This window comes from Littorina saxatilis, linkage group LG6, assembly GCF_037325665.1.
Source record: "Littorina saxatilis isolate snail1 linkage group LG6, US_GU_Lsax_2.0, whole genome shotgun sequence".
NCBI classification, from domain to species: domain Eukaryota; kingdom Metazoa; phylum Mollusca; class Gastropoda; order Littorinimorpha; family Littorinidae; genus Littorina; species Littorina saxatilis.
Window position 1 is genome coordinate 12255358 of NC_090250.1, and position 12470 is coordinate 12267827.

A 12470-nucleotide genomic window follows, 5' to 3' on the forward strand; every position below is an offset into this window, starting at 1 on the left:
TTTCTTTGCACTATCAAGAAAAACATGCATCAGTTTGCCTAAATTCTGGTCGCGATTATGCACACGTAAAGCAAATGCCACATTAGGAGTAAATACAAATGCACATGCCATTTATTTCGGAAATCTTAGTTACAGAGCTGCAAAGCAAGCAAAACTGCATAAATCTACCTGTACCTAAAAAGATATGTCACCAAACACATTACTCAAAAGCGTCCGAACGGAAACAATTTGATGAAAGTGGTACGAACGGACACCTGTTCTCGTCAAAATCAGTACGAACGGAAACACAACCGTTTTATGCAAATTCAATACTCACGTATATAGGTCCAATCTCACTCGTAGGCGTTCTGTGTGCTATCTGACGTCCATTGGAACACACAAAACTTGTAGTAGGGGCTGTTTCTCCCTAATCGTATGTGTACGAACGGAATCACTATTTGTATGAACGGAAACGGGTTCTCTTGTACGAACTGAATCATGGGATACGAACGGAATCGGCATGTTGTCAAAAAAAAAGTTATTGTACAAAAGCCATGGGTTTCTAATAACTTCTGTTCAAGCGAAATGTCATAACAGGCAATGCTTTTGGTGCTCATGTGCAAATCAGGGATCAGTTCTGATTACAGAGCGAGAAAAACAAGAAAATGTTGGAAAATCATGCAATGCTGCCACGTTTGAACCACGTCGACTAGCAACTGTGTATGTATCGTACACTTAGCCCAACCAATTTGCTACCTTATTCTTACAATATCATAAAAGTGCGCTGCCCACACGATTTACCGCACATTTTTTCCTCGACCAAGTGCCAAAAATGACGCTGTATGAACGGAAACATCCGGCGTACGAACGATATAGCCGGAATCAGTTTGACACACTGTGTCGACAAACCCCTCGTTCACCCATGCGGCGCAGGCCCTTTTGTGTGGGTTATGTCAATTCCTCTCGCTACCCGAGCTAGCCAACAACCCTCGCCACAGAGCGACACGGGGACGGTGTGTCTCGCTGTTTGTTGAGCATTTCTGTCCCCAGAACTAGTGTGTATTTGGGACATGACGTGGTTATATGCTTAAGACGCTGTTGAACGTTTTTCCTGTTCCTTAAATACAGTAGTACTCGGTAGGTTTAAGTCGAACTTGTTTTGTGTCTCAGCAAAAATTGGAATTTTTTGCACTGACCGATAAAATGACTCTAAACGTGCTGTGATTAAAACTTTGTTTTACAAGTTCGAGTGGAACTACTTTTTCCAGTGAAAGCTGGCTGCAAAGTTGCACCGAGATGGAATTATACGGTTCGTGACAAATTCCAAGGCAAGGATACCTCTACTCCCAACATGGCTACCAAGAAAAGAAGGGAAGGTTTTGTACGCGTCAGGTAAGCTGGTATCCATTCTATTTTAATGTGACATTTTTTCTTGCGCCGAAAGATTTGGGCACGTTGTGAAATGTTGTTTTATGCTAAGCCTGCTGTGCTGCTGCATGTCCCAAGATTGAGAGAGACAAAATGTTTATGTGACATAGGTTACATTACTGGTGTAAAACTTAATTTGCTTTTACGTTTGGTACACCAGTGACAATCTACAGGCTTGGTGTTTTATTAATCAAACGGTTCTTCGAAGTCCCGGTCTTCGCCGTAATAACTTCTGAAATTTCCAAAGCAAATCATTGAGAACTTGAGCAGATATGGCTCTTTGGGTGGAGGAACCCCTCAAAAATGTCCGCAAAACGTGCCTTTTTTGGCCTCTAAAACGGTTGACACCTACCGCCTTTGACAAAAGGCTACACAAAGACTAAAGCAGTCAGGTGCATAAAACAAAATGTTCTGAACAGGAATTTGAACGGCCTTTTCAATGGTTGTTAGAAGTGTTTGGTTTGTGCATATTCTTATTTTTTTTAGATTTTAAAATACGGGGCTACGGTTTTTGTCAGGTCGATTTTGGGGGTGACTTTGTTTGACAGACTGTCACGGGATGCCTATACAAAGTACCATCAATCGGACAAATGATATGTACAGCTGACATAATTACCTTTTCGGGCATATAAAGTTCAACTAAAATAAATTGCGTTTTAATGCTTTTCTTAGCGTGCGAAAATTGTTGCAATAATTTTTTGGCCAACTTTATATAAGAAGTTGTATCGACGTTGATCACGTGAGACGATAGATATGCCCTATTAAAGAGGTTATATGACGCACATTTGGGGGTACATTTTGTTACCCATAACGGTAATCAATAGACAATGCTCGTAAATAACTCCGTCAGTTTTGTATGAGTTGTGAAAGAGTGAATACCCTCACTTTTAGTGAGACAAACAATCTACACGTGCTCCTTATCCACGTGTTTCAGACACACCCCTTGCTGTGAATTGTTTGTCTCAATAAAAGCAAGGGTATTCACTCTTTTACAACCCATACAAACCCGACAGAGTTACTTCCAGAATTTGTCTATTACGACAGTAAATTGTGATGATGGTGATAAGAGAGGTGAAGACAGAGTGAATGACTGTGGTGGTGATGGTGGTAAAGAGGGAGGTGCAGACAGAGTGAATGACTGTGATGGTGATGGTGGTAATGAGAGAGGTGCAGACAGAGTGAATGACTGTGGTGGTGATGAGAGAGATGAAGACAGAGTGAATGAATGTGGTGATGATGGTGGTGATGAGAGAGGTGAAGATAGAGTAAATGGCTGTGGTGGTGATGGTGGTGTTGAGAGAGGTGAAGATAGAGGGAATGACTGTGTTGGTGATGGTGGTGATGAGAGGGGTGAAGACAGAGTGAATGACTGTGGTGGTGATGGTGGTGTTGAGAGAGGTGAAAATAGAGTGAATGACTGTGGTGGTGATGGTGGTGTTGAGAGAGGTGAAAATAGAGTGAATGACTGTGGTGATGAAGATAGAATGAGTGACTGGGGTGATGATGGTGGTAAAGAGGGAGGTGAAGACAGAGTGGTGAAGGACTGTGGTGATACTGATGATGTTGATATTGTCGATGTGTATGCAAATGTTTCTGATGTTCATATTTTGCATGACTCTCTGGATGTTGGCAATGCGCATGAAATGGATAATGTTGTTGTAATGTCAGATGTTGATGTTTATTTTGACTCGTTAGATGTTGAGAATGTACGTAACAAATCTGCTGTTAAAATAGATGTATACAATGTTAATAGTGAGATTGGAGATTCCTTTAGTACTGAATATAGTATTGAGGATAATCCTGATATACTCTCCTGCTTAACGCTTAATGTCTGTGGAATCACTTCAAAGCTAAAATTTCCTGAATTTGTAAAATTTATTGCCAAATATGACATTATTTGTTTTAGTGAGAGCAAACTTGATGATGTTGATGAGATTAACATTCCAGGATACATAGCATTCTATAAGAATAGAGGAAAATTTCGCAGAAAATCAGGTGGTGTATTAGTTTTATTACGGGAAGTGTTTGCTAATAATATAACTATTTTTGAAGAAAAAAAGCTGTCACATAAGATAAAAGAAGAGATGAAAATATGGTATAGATTTTTGGATGTAGAAATGTGTGAGAATGCGCTATTTTTTAAGTTAGATAAGAAAGTACTTGGCCGTGACACCCTTTTTTGTGCTTTATATATTCCCCCAGAAGGATCACCTTACCATAATAAAGATGTTTATGCTGAATTAGAAGAGGTGTACATGCAGTTTGGGGTAGATAATGATTATGTATGTCTTTTAGGAGACTTAAATTCCCGCACTGGTCATCTGAGTGAAATGTTGTTTGAAGATGATCAGCATTCAGAAGGTTTTGTTGATAATGACTTGTTTGACTCTAATGAGGTTAGTACTCTAATAGGTGAGCGGGCATCACAGGATAATAATACTAATAACCTTGGTTTCAAATTGATTGATTTTTGTAAAATTACTGGCTTAGTTATTGCAAATGGTAGAGTTGGCGATGATACAGGGGTTGGTAAATGCACATGTAAGGATAAGAGCGTTGTTGATTATTGCATCCTGTCAAAAGATTTGTTCTCGAAAGTTAAATATTTTTCTGTGATGGAATTTTGTGAAATGTATTCTGACGTACACTGTCCAGTTGTTTTGCATTTACTAAAACATAATGAAGTACGCGCTAATGATTGCCTAGCAGACGATGTGAAAAAAAACAAAAATGAAGATTTGCTGTCTAAAAGTAGAGAAAAGGATAACAAGTACACAAAACCAAAATGGGATAATAATAATGGGACCAAGTTAGCTTTTGTAGTTAATCTGAACGAGAATGATATTTATACTGTTGAAACTAAATTACAAAATATGCTAGCTACAAGTGAGAGTACGACAACAGATGACGTTGATAGTGTTACTAATAAGATTTGTGATATTTTAAATTGTTCTGCTGAGAAAATCGGTGTAATTAAAGAACACAAATTTATGAACAAACCACGTTCAAAGAAATTCAAACTCAACAACCATGGTTTAGTGCAATTTGTAAAGAGAAAGGAAAAATATTCTTACGTGCGAAAAACAAAGCAAGACGCTTTAAAAATGTGTTCAATGAACATGAAAAAAAGAGTGCTTTTAAAGAATACAAAAAGACAATAAAAAAGGAATGCAAGTTGTATCATAATGCGTTCGTTAAAACTTTGAGAAAGTTAAGAAGTACTGACCCGAAAGCATACTGGAATCTTCTAAATAAAAATAAAAATAAAAAAAATAATTCCAAAACTAACTATCCAACTTGTTCGGAGTTTTTCGAACATTTCACTAAACTACAAGAGTGTGATGAAAATGAAATGAATGACAGTAATGAACCCTTAAATGAAGCAAGTAATGAATTTCTTAATGCGCCTTTTACAAAGGAGGAAGTTATCAAATGTATAGACAAGCTGAAAAACAATAAGGCATGCGGTCAGGATAAAATAATTAATGAGTATCTAAAAGCGTCACATGATCGAATGATTGATATTCATGTATTGTTGTTTAATGTTGTTTTGCAGTCAGGAAAGGTTCCAACACAATGGGCTGTAGGTGAAATTATTCCATTGTACAAAAATAAAGGCTCCCAAGCTGACCCCACAAATTATAGAGGAATTACTATACTCAGTTGCTTCGGAAAACTTTTCAGTGCAATTTTAAATGCTAGGTTATCAAACTTTTTAGAGAGTAATAATAAATTAGGTCAAGAACAAACAGGTTTCCGCACAGGTTTTTCAACACTAGACCATGTTTTTACTTTGCATTGTATATTAAATTTTTTTCTCAACAAAAAGAAGCGACTGTTTTGTGCATTTGTAGACTATGAAAAAGCGTTTGATAAAGTTCGCCGTGCATTTTTATGGGAGAAATTAGTTAGTTCTGATGTTAATGGGAAGTTTTTAAAAACTGTAAGAAATATGTACGAAAATGCCAAGTCTTGCGTTAAAGTTAATAGTGAGTGTTCTTGATATTTTCCCAGTTTGTGTGGAGTTAGACAAGGGGAAAACCTGTCACCGCTGTTTTTTGCTCTATTTTTAAATGATCTAAAGCCTTTTCTGTTGGAAAACAGTAATGGTTTACAATCTATGTCAAGAGAGGCTGTTGTGGTTGGAATGGATGATACTGATGTAAATGCTTTGTTTCAAATGTTTTTTATTACTGTATGCGGATGATACTGTGATCTGCTCAGAGTCTGAAAAAAACCTACAAGAATGTTTGAACAAAATGCACGAATACTGTTTAAAATGGCGTCTAAATATTAATGTAAACAAAACGAAAGTTATAGTTTTTTCCAGAGGTAAAATTAGAAATAAACCATTGTTTACGTATAATGGCAATTTAATCGAAGTAGTGTTTGATGTAATGTACTTGGGCATTAAGATTAATTATAATAATAAATTTTCAGTCGCACAGAAGAATCTATATGATCGTGCCTCAAGGGCAATGTTTGTTCTTTTGCGTACTTGTAGACAATTGTCACTGCCTGTGGACATACAAGTTGACCTGTTCGATAAAATGATTGCTCCAATTTTACTATACGGATGTGAAGTATGGGGTTTTGGTTCCTGTGAACTTGCTATTAAACTTCAATTGCGTTTTTATAAAATTGTTTTCAAACTAAAAAAATCAATTCCAAATGCTATGATATTTGGTGAACTTGGAAGATATCCACTAGATGTTAATATGAAATGTAGAATGCTTTGCTATTGGTATAAACTGATTAGTCCTATTCACAAAAATAAATTTTCAAGTATTGTGTATTGCTTTACTTATAAATTGTATATCAACAAGATGATTGAATCTAATTATTTATGTTTTATTGAAAAAACCTTAAATGAAATTGGTCTCTCTGGCCTTTGGACTTTTCAAGAAAATGTTCAATACTCAAGCGCATGGTTTAAACAGAAAGTAAAAAGAAGCTTGTATGACCAGTATATCCATAAATGGTTTACAGAAATTGGAACAAAAAATATGTTTTGGAATTATCGAATGTTTAAAGATATTTTTGCATGTGAAGACTATGTCACACACCTGCCATATCAGCAATGTGTTTCAATGATGAAGTTTAGAACATTAAACAGCAATGTGCCTGTACAGAAAGAACGTTATCTTAACATCCCGAGGTCAGAAAGAACTTGCACCAAATGTGTATCACAAGACATAGGTGATGAATTCCATTATTTATTTGTCTGTGATTTTTTCAAGGAAGAAAGAGCTGAGTTGTTACCACCTTAATATTGGAAAAAACCTAATGCACTTGAATTTAAAAAGTTGTTTGCTACTAAGAAAAAGAAATTGCTAAAGAATATTTTGGACTTTATTAATAGAATTTGTAACAGCTTTTCATAACTTTTTAAAAAATTTTTAATTTTTATTTTTTATTTATTATATTAGCATATATCATGATTGTATTGATTGTATTTATTGCTCCCATGGGGTCGCCTTCACGCGGCGGGAGTGTTTCCACAGAGCTACCCCACCCCTTTACTTCTCTTCTTTTGTCTTATTTCTGCCTTACCAGTCCTTTCACCTATATTTCCTTCCAAGAAAACTCTCCCTACTATTCCCTGCAGATTTCCAATTCTTTTCTTGTTGTCTTATTTCTATCTGACTGGATCCATCACCTTTATTTCACTTACCAAAAGTCTTCTTTTCCACATCCTTATTTCTCTGCACCCCGCATGTCGTAAGAGGCGACTAACGGATTATGTTTCTCCTTTTACCCTTGTTTAGTGGTTCTTGTATAGAATATAGTCAGTGTTTGTAAAGATTTTTAGTCAAGCAGTATGTAAGAAATGTTTAGTCCTTTGTACTGGAAACTTGCATTCTCCCAGTAAGGTCATATATTGTACTACATTGCAAGCCCCTGGAGCAATTTTTTTATTAGTGCTTTTGTGAACAAGAAACACTTAACAAGTGGCTCTATCCCATCTCCCCCCTTTCCCCTATCCCATCTCCCCCCTTTTCCTCGTCGCGATATAACCTTCGTGGTTGAAAACGACGTTAAACACCAAATAAAGAAAGAAAGAAAGATTGTATTTATTGTTCAAAATGCCCCCATGGGTTATGGACCAATAAAAACTTGAAGCAACAAGTCGCGTAAGGCGAAAATACAACATTTAGTCAAGCTGTCGAACTCACAGAATGAAACTGAACGCACTGCAATTTTTCAGCAAGACCGTATACTCGTAGCATCGTCAGTCCACCGCTCGTGGCAAAGGCAGTGAAATTGACAAGAAGAGCGGGGTAGTAGTTGCGCTGAGAAGGATAGCACGCTTTTCTGTACCTCTCTTCGTTTTAACTTTCTGAGCGTGTTTTTAATCCAAACATATCATATCTATATGTTTTTGGAATCAGGAACCGACAAGGAATAAGATGAAAGTATTTTTAAATTGATTTTGAAAATTTAATTTTGATCTTAATTTTTATATTTTTAATTTTCAGAGCTTGTTTTTAATCCATATATAACATATTTATATGTTTTTGGAATCAGGAAATGATGAAGAATAAGATGAACGTAAATTTGGATCGTTTTATAATTTTTTATTTTTTTTTACAATTTTCAGATTTTTAATGACCAAAGTCATAAATTAATTTTTAAGCCACCAAGCTGAAATGCAATACCGAAGTCCGGCCTTCGTCGAAGATTGCTTGGCCAAAATTTCAATCAATTTGATTGAAAAATGGATATGACGTCATCAGAGACATTTATCGATAAAATGAAAAAAACGTTCGGGGATATCATTCCCAGGAACTCTCATGTAAAATTTCATAAAGATCGGTCCAGTAGTTTAGTCTGAATCGCTCTACACACACACAAGCACAGACACACACACACACACACACACACACACACACACACACACACACACACACACACACACACACACACACACCACGACCCTCGTCTCGATTCCCCCTCTATGTTAAAACATTTAGTCAAAACTTGACTAAATGTAAAAATGAAACAAAGGTTCTGCGTAGCGTGTATTGCTCAGATCGGTTGACCCTATGCTGAGATTTAACGATTTTTGTTTGAAAACGGGATACTGGTGTGAAAACCTTGGCCCAAATATAAGTAGGACCGCGGCACATTCTCGTGTGTGCGTCGAGCGCGGGCTGAAAGGTAAAGCTGTCGACGAAAAAAAATGTCAATTATTGAGCAGAACAAAATCTACCTAACCAATAAAGCTAAAACAATTAGATTAAATTTTTTTTTAAAAGCCTGTTTCAGTAAAATCAAAATGCAACGACGTTTTTGCCATTACCATAGCTTCACAAGTGGCACGATCGTTATGCTGTAATTATTTCATACCAGTTGCCGTTTAGAACGATATGACTGACGCTGTATAAAGCTCGCATTTTGAACTATCTAATGTTTACTATGTGATTTTCCTTACGGTTCAAACTTGGGACTTTTTAACACGGCTGAATTCAATTCTTTGCTCCAAATAAACCCTGTCATATTATACCAACCCAAACAGACGGAAAGAAAAGAAACCTTTAATGTCCTCACTGTCCTCATTCAATGGCCTAGAGCGAGGTTCTTTGAACAGTGTGCTGCTTTTTTTGTATGGCGACTGGCTTGTCAAGTTCTGTGCACACAAAGCGGTTGCCATGAGTGTAATGTAACCCGAGCGAGGCATGCATTTGCATGATCTAGGCCCCTCATTGTCACACGAGTGATCGACTGGTGCACTACAGCGAGCAAAGCAATGCGTGATTTCATGTCGAGATTGGGTGTGCCTGACACTTATCACGCAACCTGACTTTACCACCCTTGGGACAGTGATGGTCTGCCGTGCTTAAAGCTGTGGTCTATTTATGACTTTCCGGGGCTACGAGTACAATCATGTACAGAATTCTGTACAGCAAACGCTACCCGAAACCCCACCTATACGGCGTGTATGACCTTGGCCCGTATACATGAACTGGAAGTTAGAAACACTGGAAGTAGAGGCCTCTTTTGGAAGTGGGAACTCCCGAAATTAACTTTCCAACTGTTCACCATGCATTAACGCCGTAGTGGTGACTTCGAGAGTATTCGGTCAAGGTCGCGAAAATTGGGGGAATCCCAACTAGTACGCATGCGTTTGTTAACGGTAAGCTTGGCGACCAGAAGAAACACATTTGTGTTTGTTTGTTTGTTTGCTTAAAGCCCAGCCGACCACGAAGGGCCATATCAGGGCGGTGCTGCTTTGACATTTAACGTGCGCCACACACAAGACAGAAGTCGCAGCACTTCCCCCCGCGGGTTAGGGGGAAGAACTTACCCGATGCTCCCCAGCATGTCGTAAGAGGCGACTAACGGATTCTGTTTCTCCTTTTACCCTTGTTAAGTGTTTCTTGTATAGAATATAGTCAATGTTTGAACAGATTTTAGTCAAGCAGTATGTAAGAAATGTTAAGTCCTTTGTACTGGAAACTTGCATTCTCCCAGTAAGGTCATATATTGTACTACGTTGCAAGCCCCTGGAGCAAATTTTTGATTAGTGCTTTTGTGAACAAGAAACAATTGACAAGTGGCTCTATCCCATCTCCCCCCTTTCCCCGTCGCGATATAACCTCCGTGGTTGAAAACGACGTTAAACAGCAAATAAAGAAAGAAAGAAATGTTTGCAAATAAAGGCAAATTTTAATGGCAATTTTTACGTTTTTGCAACGCATGAATGGTAATTCAAGCGTAGAAAGATATACAATTATCTTTTTTTTTTTTTTTATCTTTGACAACACTGGTGAAGTGGCCTAGTGGTCAAGACATCGGCCCCGACATTTCGAGGCCCCGGGGCCTTGAGTTCGAATCCCTGCCAAGTCGTTTATTTTTTCTGCTCGATCCTTCTCCACAAACTATGCTCAGCTCTGAGAGAGCAAACCGGATGTTACCACTGCAAAATTCAAGCGTTGACTGAAGCTCTCAAGGTCATACACGCCGTATAGGTGGGGTTTCGGGTAGCGTTTGCTGTACAGAATTCTGATTTTATCCCTATTTTTCAACCTCGTAGCCCCGGAAAGTCATAAATAGACCACAGCTTAAAGGCCACAATACATCTGCGCAGTCGCCACTACACTACATGCTGCGATAGGGATTATGACGAGTACTTGGGCTGTTTTCTTTTCAAGCAACGTGTAGTGGGCTGTACTGGGGAAAAAAAGAATCACCTCAATAATCTGCAGTACGTCGTCTGTCCTCCTGGCGTTACATCTAGGTGAGCGCCAGGCCTTACAGAAACACACACACACGGATGTGCGAAAAACTAAAGCACACACAGTAATAATTATTAACCTTTTCAACATTCATTGTTTTGTGTCGTTTTTGTTTGACCTCAGTTGCATGCAGGCTGCTTCAACCCTTCCTTTTTTGCTTCTCTCTCTCTCTCCCTCTCTCTCCCCCCCCCTCTCTCTCTCTCTCTCTCTCTCTCTCTCTCTCTCTCTCTCTCTCTCTCTCTCTCCCCCCCTCTCTCTCTCTCATTTTGTTGTTGTTTTGTTTGTTCTTTGTTGTCGGGGAGCATCCTTCTTCATTGTTTTTTTTTTTAAACGAAATTTACACTTTAACACCTCTCAGTCTAACTGTCTTAATCTTAAATTCCAAAATCAGACATACAACGAATATTCATAGGTGATACCGTAACCGTATTTACCAATGCGAATTTTAGCGACAATCCTCAAATATTTCATATATTCTACTGCCTGAAGGAAAATATTTTTGCGTGGTGGGAAGCCCAGCAAGGCTGTTTCTGCATTCAATACTATACGAACGTCAAATTTCTTCATAACTCTATATACAACATCTGACCAAAAGTCATGTATTTTATGGCAATCAAAAAAGAAATGTTCAATTTAATCTATTTCATTGGGACAAATTGTACAACAATTATTATTAACTATACGAATTTTAAGTAACATTATGACCGTGTATTTGTTGATGCTATTAGTATTAGAAGTGATATATATCAACAGAGGGCTGGGTTTTTAACCACACATAAGTTAGTGTTTGTGGTAGAAATATTTACAACACACTGATTGTGACACTTGTTTACGATTATGACAGATATAACGTTGCAATGATTTTACTTTTACTGCCGTTATAACTTTCTTGATCGAGTAGATTTCCTCCAGCACAATCATTCTTAAAGGGATTTTTTGTTCACAGCTTAACTAAGTCAACCATTCAGGTGGAGGTTAAGTCAACGAATACGTACGAATGTCACAGTTTTCAATTGCTTCGTGCGTCTTTGTTTATTGAACAGTACTCTTGGTTGTGGCACCGTTGTGTTCCTAAGACTCTGCACTTTCCTTTTCATATAAGGCTCAATGTGTATAACTGGATCAAACACGTGATAATGAATAAAGTTATTAGTTTTTTCCGATTAAGGTACATATAGTATGTTTGGTTTTACTTATTTGCAAAAGGAAGTAGATATTTTGAAAAATATGAAATGCAAATGTCGGCTATTAATAATATTGTTGATATCTGCTTCCTCTAGCAGATAATCAAAGCCTAACATACGTAGACGGGTACATAAGGATGTAGACCATCTGTTGTGGTGATACCCACCTCACTTTCAGGTTCCAATTAGTCACTCTATGTACCTTCATCGGGAATAAACCCTGATTACTTCATTCATTAGCGACTACCGTGTTTCAGTTATACACTGTGAGCCTTATATCAAAGGTAAGTGCAGAGTACGATCAAGAGTACTGGTCAAGAAGCAACGACGCACGAAGCAATTGAAAATTGTGACTTTCGTAGGTATTAGTTGACTTAACCTCCACCTGAATGGTTGTGATAGGGTGTGACGCGGCTATTAGTTAAAATTCCGTTTTCAAACAAACAGACAAAAACAAAACAATATCTTGTTTTCCACTATGTTGGTCTCATTTTTTGGGTCCTTCTGTTTCATGATCTTTCTCAACTTCAAAACAGCCGAATACCGGAAATAACTCGGGTTTTGTATGAGACTTGGAAGGGTTGCTTTTCCTTGGAAACAAGAGTGTTAAAACACGTCATAGGAATTTTTACTTACATCC

General features: G+C 37.8%; 1 protein-coding gene across 2 annotated transcripts in view; it reads left to right on the forward strand.

Annotated features, from left to right (window-relative positions):
• Positions 1-940: 940 nt before the first annotated feature.
• Positions 941-12470, forward strand: part of LOC138968509 (uncharacterized) — a 55406-nt gene continuing 43876 nt past the window's right edge. For both annotated transcript variants that reach the window (XM_070341078.1, XM_070341080.1), the window contains exon 1: positions 941-1371. The gene's annotated coding sequence lies outside the window, so the exon portion shown is untranslated. The remainder of the gene's footprint in view (positions 1372-12470) is intronic.